This window comes from Salarias fasciatus, chromosome 6 (assembly GCF_902148845.1).
Source record: "Salarias fasciatus chromosome 6, fSalaFa1.1, whole genome shotgun sequence".
Lineage (NCBI taxonomy): Eukaryota > Metazoa > Chordata > Actinopteri > Blenniiformes > Blenniidae > Salarias > Salarias fasciatus.
In genome coordinates, this window is record NC_043750.1 from 32,357,308 (window position 1) to 32,365,744 (window position 8,437).

Consider the following 8,437-nt stretch of genomic DNA (forward strand, 5'->3'; position numbering starts at 1 on the left):
ACATACCCACATGTTCTGGAGATATCAACACTCACACAATAGTGTTCCAAACATTCTCGATAATGATGTCAGCCGTTGGTTGGCAGTTGACATCAATACCAAATTGTCCAATTGCTAACAAAGACCAACCTATCTGTCAGGGCCCAGCCCAGAGGAATATGGAATAAAAGCTCTGTTTCATGAAAGACCAGGATCCTTTCGGGGCGAAATAAGGTCCAGCGCTGAACATTACATCTGGCTATACTTAAATAATTGGTAACAATCTGAAATCAGCTGTTTTGGCATTTTTCACGCAAAGTATAGAATCAAAGAACTGGGAGGAGTCAGTTGGATGGAAGTCCTAGGCTCCAACACTGTTGTGAAAATGGGTAATTTTAATATTCATTGTGACAAGATAACGGTGTGAAGGAACTTGATTATTTCCAAAGGTCAAAACCTTTCTGAGGTGGTGTAGAAAGATGTTGCTACTTCTTGTTGCTTTGATTCATTTACAGCCTCCATCTCAGCTGACAGCACCATATGTAAAACAGAGATGAAGGAAATGTCACACTGATGAAAACACACATAAGTCTTCACCCAGATTCACTGACATGTCTTTCCTTTCAGCTCCTGTCACCCAGTATGTCCACAGTCCCTTATGCCTGAGTGCTGAAATGAAATTAATGAGTGGATGAGTCTGAACTTTTTAAAACTTAACCCTGAATTAAGAGGTTAGGATTACAGCGTAAAGTACCTTGCATTTCCCCGTATGAAGTGAACCAGTGTCTCATGAGCAGAGTAAGCAATTTTCTGAAACCTTTCCTACCGTTCCATTTGATGTGGCAACAGTGTTACTTTTTAGCCAGGATGCTGTGTTTGCATTCTTCATATTTTTGGACAGTATTTGTCAGCTCTGCAGGGCTTGTGACTGACCAGATGCCACACACTCTGCTCCCTTTTATGTGAAAGTGTACTGATCGCCATGGGAAATTTCTGGGCTGAATAATCGAGTTGATGATGAGGTTAAAATAATTTTTTTAATTATTTATTTTGCTGAGAACAGAATGAAAGATACCAGAATCGACAAAGCTGTGGGGATTTGTAAGAAGATTGCCGTTGATTCTCTCATAGCTGGAAGAGACAGCAGGCACTCCGGAAAGCACAAGTTGTACTGAGCCTTCCTGAGCACAAGTTAATGGCTGAATCAGTTACTCAATGGGGTTCGAGCCAAATGATGATCCAACGCATATTTGAACAAGAAAAGGCTACGTTAAAAGTGCTGGCAGCTAATATATCAACTAGGTATCTTGTACCCTCGTGGCAGGATTTAGATTATTTAGATTCTGTTAGTAAGGCACTTGGGCCTTTCCTGGACTTGACGGATGTTTGATCATCTGAGAAATATGTGTCTGTATCCTGTGTTAAGCCTACACTGCACCTCTTCAGCACTGACTTACTGATGAGGAAGGAGGAGGACACAGAGCTCACACACACCATAAAAACCTCAGTAAAGTCTTACTTAAACAGAAGGTACACTACACCTGAGATTCAAGATTTGCTCAACATTGCGAAGGCGCTCGACCCTCGTTTCTGCCTGCAGTACTTGAGTCAAGAGGAAATTCAGTCTGTCAAAACGAGGGCAGTAAGTGAAATGGAATCTCTGTCTGTTGCAGTACCAGTTCCCACCAGCTCTACTACCCGACAGGCTGCAGAAAGTGAGACTGAACCAGCGAAGCAGCATAAAAGCCTTGGCAGCTTTTTCAAAAAACAATGTGGCCCTGGTTCAACTGAAATGGATTGTCTGTCTAGACAACACAAGTTTTCTGCTGAATTATACAGTTATTTTAATAGTCAGCTTGTTAACTGTGAGACAAATCCCCTCATATGGTGGAAGAAAAAAAAAACTGCTGAAGCCTGAGACAGTTAATATACTGGTGTTCTTCACCAAAAATATCAAACTTCCACCAAAATCTCCATTCTTAGTTCTGTTTGGGCCATGTTGTTGTAGTTTAGATAGTTTTAATGATCTAAATAATGTTGACCTTAATTGTTTTGCACAGAACAATTTAATAGTTGCACTTTATACTTTAATGAATCCGATATACAGATGGTGATCTTTCTGGAATTCACGGGTCTTCTCTATCAGCAGACGTACAGCAGAGATGTGGTCAATTGTGGAGCGATTGGGCATAAAGCCAGCCTGCTGGGAACGGCGGTATCTTCTGATCGCTGGAAGGGCACGGTTAAGCAATATCCTGGTGAACACCTTGCCAGGGATGCAGAGCAGGGTAATGCCTCTATGGTTTCCGCAGACAAGCCTATCACCCTTACGTTTCCAGAGGGGCAGGGATTCATTGATCTGAAGGCCGCCTTCGACACCGTCTGCCACTCCTCACTGTGGAACAGCCTCCAAACCCTCGTAGCACCACCCAAGATTATCACTCTGTTCAAGCTGCTTTACAGCAACACAGAGAGCTGTGTCCGTATTAACAGTATTGAATCCAGCTGGTTTACCATCTCTAGTGTTGTTCGCCAGGGCTGTGTGGCTGCTCCTGATCTTTTTAACTGCATCATCGACCATCTGATGTCCAGGTCTGCGAGCGCGTCCCCGGAGTGTCCTTTGGCAACTACCACCTGACTGACCTGGAATACGCTGACGATACCATCCTGCTCAGCACAACCTACAGTCAGCTGAGAGACACTGGGCATTTACAGTGAGGAGGAGGCACAGCTTGGCCTCTAAGTGAGCCGGACTAAAACCAAGTTCATGCATGTCGGTGACGGACCAGATCCACCTCCCATGCAAATTGGTAGCGACATCGTAGAGCCTGTCAAGAACTTTGTGTACCTGGGGTCCATGGTAACAGACAATGGGGACCTAAAACCAGTGATTGATCGCAGACGAGCCCTGGCAGCATCTGCCCTGCAGTCCCTCTGGAAACCATTCTGGCAGCACCAGACCATCTCACGCAAGACGAAGCTCTGGATTTACAACCTAGCCGTACTCTCCATCCTGCTTTATGGCTCAGAAACGTGGCCCCTGAATGACACTTTGGCCGCAAGAATCAATCGCTTTGATAGCAGGGCTCTTAGAACCATCAGGTGCCCCCAGCGAATCTCCAATGAAGTGCTTGGAGCCTGCACAGGCCAGCCCCGAGCAGCTTCTTTGGTCGCACAGCGCTGCACCCGCTGGCTGGGCCATGTCCTTTGTCTACCCCCAGAACATCCGACACGAGCCATTCTCCAGTTTCACCCAAAGGCCGCAGGCTGGAGACGACCACGAGGGAAGCCCCGGACTCGATGACTCGATGGCTCGATGTCGTTGCGGGCGACCTCCAACAACATGGAATTGCTGTGGACGATGCAGAGCAGCTGGCACAAGATCGCCAGCACTGGAAAAACCTGGTTTATCTGGTCGGCTCAACGCACCGGGACGGGATACTCTGACCCTCGCTGGAGCACTAAGTAAGTAAGTAAGTAACTTTATACTTAACTATCTAAAAGCAATGGCCACCAAAAAGTCTTTAAAACTTTTTTTTTTGTATAACAGTTTAGCAAAAAATGCTAAATGTTTGGCAAAAGAAACTTTACTAATTTCAAAAGTGTGACAAAGACTCAAGAGTTAAATACATTTTATGTTGTCTAAGTTATAGTTAAGTTTAAGTGGGAAAAAGCTTGTTATTACATGCTAGATGCCATATTTTTATGTTTTTCCTTTTATTTTTATTTTGTTGCTGGAGTTTAGACTGTTGGCCTAAATAGGTTCTGACCTCATTTGTTTTGCACTTACCAAAATATAATTTCAGCCATGTGTTGCACAAAATATAAGTTGTATGTTCCTTATGGGTCAAAGGGTCAGTCATTTTAAAAACTGATCACATTTGTAATTTCTGCTACATTTTTTACCTGTTGTTAATCAATAAATGCATCTTTCTATTTTAAACAAGTCTTATTTGGGTCTGTTTGGTAGTTTTATTCATAACATCCTTTAGAGCAAAATTATATCATATGTATTCCATTATTGTGGTATCTATCAAAATATACCGTTATAACATTTGAGGTCCATATCATCCAACCGTAGTGTGTGACCACGGACAGTGGATCTAATGTTGTGAAAGCTGCTGCTCTAAACAAGTGGAGAAGACTACCATGCTTTTAGACACTCTCTGCACAGTGCCACCAATAAGCCTGCTTACTTTTTTTTTTAATCTTCATAACTGACAAAAATTATATTGTGGAGGCTTTTTTTTTTTATAATACCTCATAATACATATTCTGTTTTATGCTGTCTTAATCTGTTTTTTTTTTCTGTTATCCATGTGAATAAAATGGTTAAAATAGCTCTTGTTATATGTAGTAAAACAATGTAAAATGACTTACTTTGCCCTATGAGATAATGCATTGCCCTACTGTCAATTCTGATCATTTGTCAGAGAAATAATAATAATAATAATAATTAATTATTATTGACAAATTAGTTGTTTTATTATAGCTATATATTTTTTGTCTAAATACAATAAAACAGTAGTTAACAATAACATTAGATTACGAAGAACTGCTATTGTTATCTGATGTCCCGTTGAATAGAGGTTAACATCATTTTTTTATTATTTATTTTGCAGAAAACAACATGAAAGATACCAGAATTGACAAAGCTGTGGGGATTTGTAAGAAGATTGTCGGTGGATCCTCTCATAGCTGGAAGAGAAAGCAGGCACTCCGAAAAGCACAAGTTGTACTGGGTCTTCCTGAGCACAAGTTAATGACTGAATCAGTTACTCAATGGGGTTCAAGCCAAATGATGATCCAACACATACTTGAACAAGAAAAGGCCACGTTAAAAGTGCTGGCAGCTGATAGACCAACTAGGCATCTTATACCCTCGTGGCAGGATTTAGATATTTTAGATTCTGTTAGTAAGGCACTAAAAATGCATATAAATGCATATAAATGCATCTTTCTATTTTAAACAAGTCTTATTTGGGTCTGTTTGGTAGTTTTATTCATAACGTTCTTTAGAGCTAAATTATATCTTATGTCTTCCGTTATCAAGATATCTATCAAAATATACCGTGATAACATTTTAGGTCCATATCGCCCAACCCTAGTTGGCACCTGGCCTGGCCTACGCAGCTCTGAGTCGTGTGAGGGCTTTATCTGGACTGATCATCATGAACTTTAAAGAGAAGTCCATTTAATGCCATCAAGGAGGCCTTGGACAGGATGCTTCCATTTTTAACTGAGCAGCCACAGCCTTCATTAGACATGCCCAGTTTGTCGGTTTATCTAACACACGTTCAAAATTTAAGTCGCCACCTTGTAGATTTGGCATCCTGCACATAGCATTTGCTATTGCTGTCACAGAGACGTGGCTCACTGCACATTCCTCACTAGACGGTGTCCAGATTGACGGCTACACTTTCCACAGCCGCTGACGTGTTCTGTGTTACAGCAGCAGTCACCCCAAATTGCTAGAGCTGCAGGCTTTAGAACATGCAGATGAGCCCATGAACATGCTAGAACATTTGGTTTGTACAGGCTAGGAGATTCGGACTGTGACATCCTGCAGGCACCTGATTTGGATCTGAAGTGTTTGGTGTGCCTGTGGAACAAATTCAACATAGTAATTTATCGTCCACCACGTTACCCAAATTTCCTCTTCAAACAGAAGCTGCTGCGGTTGCTGCTTTGGCTTAATTTTAATGAGATTTTAATGAGAACATTTTAATGGGGTCGTCAATTTTTAAATGAATGGGAACTAAAGAATCTGATCAGCTAGCAAGCACAGAGAAGGGGACTCTGATTGATCACATTTATGTGACAAGCAGACAGTTTGCTGTGGAATGTGCAGTGAAGCCCACGTACTTCAGCGATCATCTAAGAATTCTGTGTAGTTTCAGAGCTAGAGATGATCAGGGACAGCGGGCGGACCTGGACAGATGGTTTGAGCTGGATGATGTGGAGTTTGAGGATGTTGAAGGAATGTTTGAGGATGACTTGGACCCACAGGAGCATCAGCAGGGTTTGGCAAAGGAGGCAGACAAGCAATTGACTCCAGCAGAGTGAATGATTGTCTGATCAGTCAAACTGAGCTACGTGGCAGTGGGTCGAAGCAAATGTTGCTGTTTATTGTTGTTGATCAGCTGGTTTATGGAGGGAACTGACTCGTACGGTGTTGTTGTTGTTGATGATGATGGTTTTCTATTAGAGCACTTGGTCTGCCATTCCAAATCCTGTTTTATGGTTGTTGTGAATCATGTGTATTTATTGAAGGTTTTTAGCAAGTTTCTGTTTATTGTAGGACTTTAAATTAATTATTGTGTATGAATTGTGAGGACATGATGTTGTAGATATTTTAAACTTTAACTTATTGACAAGTTCCAGGTTCAACCTGTGGGGGACTTAGTTGACAAATGAAAATATGTATTTAGTGTTGACAGGAGAATCATGGCTCTGTGCTTCATGTGGTTGTAGGTGTTGTCTCTGTGGTTTGTAGGTGTGGTTCTTGGAGTAAGTCTGTGTTTCCAGGCACTCGGCTTGGTTCTGTGGTTCCAGATGTCAGTCTCTGTTTGCCCAGTCCTAGCTGTGCTCTTTGATCCACCTTGTTTTCTCTTCTTCCTGATGTGTTGTCTCAGAGCTCCTCAGTCTTCACTGAGGTTAAAGGCTCACTGAACTCCAGTCTTTTAAAGGATTTAGAATCAGTCACTGATCAGAGATGTTAATTTTCATCTCCATGTTCTGAATGATCACATCAGGAAACTGTAAACATATGAGAGACAATATTCTTTGGACTGGCCTGACATGTAGATAGTTATGTTCTACATCAGTGTTCATGTTGTTTGGATAAATGTTGCTGTAACAGACAAAGAACAATAGAGACTTTGCCCTCTGAGGCTCGGTCTCTAATTTAAAAAAAAAAACATGAGAAGTTGGGTGTGTCACGCCCCGTGCCCCTCCAGCCATGTGGTGGCGCTCTGGGCCGGTTTTGGTTTTGTTTCCCCATTTTTCCATGCCCTGTCTCTCCTGCTTGTCTGTTCCTCATGTTCTCCTGCCTGGTCTCCTTCCTCGTTAGTGCCCTAATGTGCCTCACCTGTGTCCACCTTATTTAAAGCCTGTATCCCTCACTTGTCCTTGTTGGTTCGTTGTGAGTGTTGTCCGCGTGTTCCATGTCCCTGCCTGCCTGCACCTCAGCTCTCGTTCCTGTATCTGGATCCCTTCAATAAACCACCTGAACTCTGCCTACCGCCTGCGCCTGGGTCCTTCGACCCCGCACCCGTGACAGAACGAACCGACCACTTCTGGACCCAGCAGGCAGTAAGTCCTACCCCCCAGATCCTCTGCCTCTGGCCGCCGCCGGCACAGCTCATGCCCCCGGATCGTCTGGCTCTGGCCATCGCCGGCGCAGCTCGCGCCCCCGGATCGTCTGGCTCTGGCCGGCGCCGGCGCAGCTCGCGCCCCCGGATCGTCTGCCTCTGGCCGGCGCCGGCGCAGCTCGCGCCCCCGGATCGTCTGCCTCTGGCCGGCGCCGGCGCAGCTCGCGCCCCCGGATCGTCTGCCTCTGGCCGGCGCCGGCGCAGCTCGCGCCCCCGGATCGTCTGCCTCTGGCCGGCGCCGGCGCAGCTCGCGCCCCCGGATCGTCTGCCTCTGGCCGGCGCCGGCGCAGCTCGCGCCCCCGGATCGTCTGCCTCTGGCCGGCGCCGGCGCAGCTCGCGCCCCCGGATCGTCTGCCTCTGGCCGGCGCCGGCGCAGCTCGCGCCCCCGGATCGTCTGCCTCTGGCCGGCGCCGGCGCAGCTCGCGCCCCTCCAGGGCATGTGCCGGCAAGGCTGCTCGCCCCCGGACTGAGTGCCTATGGCCCCCCCCCCCCGCCGGCGAGAGAAGCTCGCCCCCCGATCGTGTGCCGCTATGCAGTCCCGACCCGTCCTGTTCCGGTTTGCTGCCGGCGTTCCGGTTTGCTGCCGGCGTTCCGGTTTGCTGCCGGCGTTCCGGTTTGCTGCCGGCGTTCCGTCCCTATTCCGAGTCTTGTCCCCGTCCCTATTCCGAGTCTTGTGCGCCAGGAGGCGCACATGGAGAGGGGGGTACTGTCACGCCCCGTGCCCCTCCAGCCATGTGGTGGCGCTCTGGGCCGGTTTTGGTTTTGTTTCCCCATTTTTCCATGCCCTGTCTCTCCTGCTTGTCTGTTCCTCATGTTCTCCTGCCTGGTCTCCTTCCTTGTTAGTGCCCTAATGTGCCTCACCTGTGTCCACCTTATTTAAAGCCTGTATCCCTCACTTGTCCTTGTCGGTTCGTTGAGTGTTGTCCGCGTGTTCCATGGCCCTGCCTGCACCTCAGCTCTCGTTCCTGTATCTGGATCCCTTCAATAAACCACCTGAACTCTGCCTACTGCCTGCGCCTGGGTCCTTCCACCCCGCACCCGTGACAGGGTGTTCTCTGTAAACGCAGCTTAGAAATATGACTGTG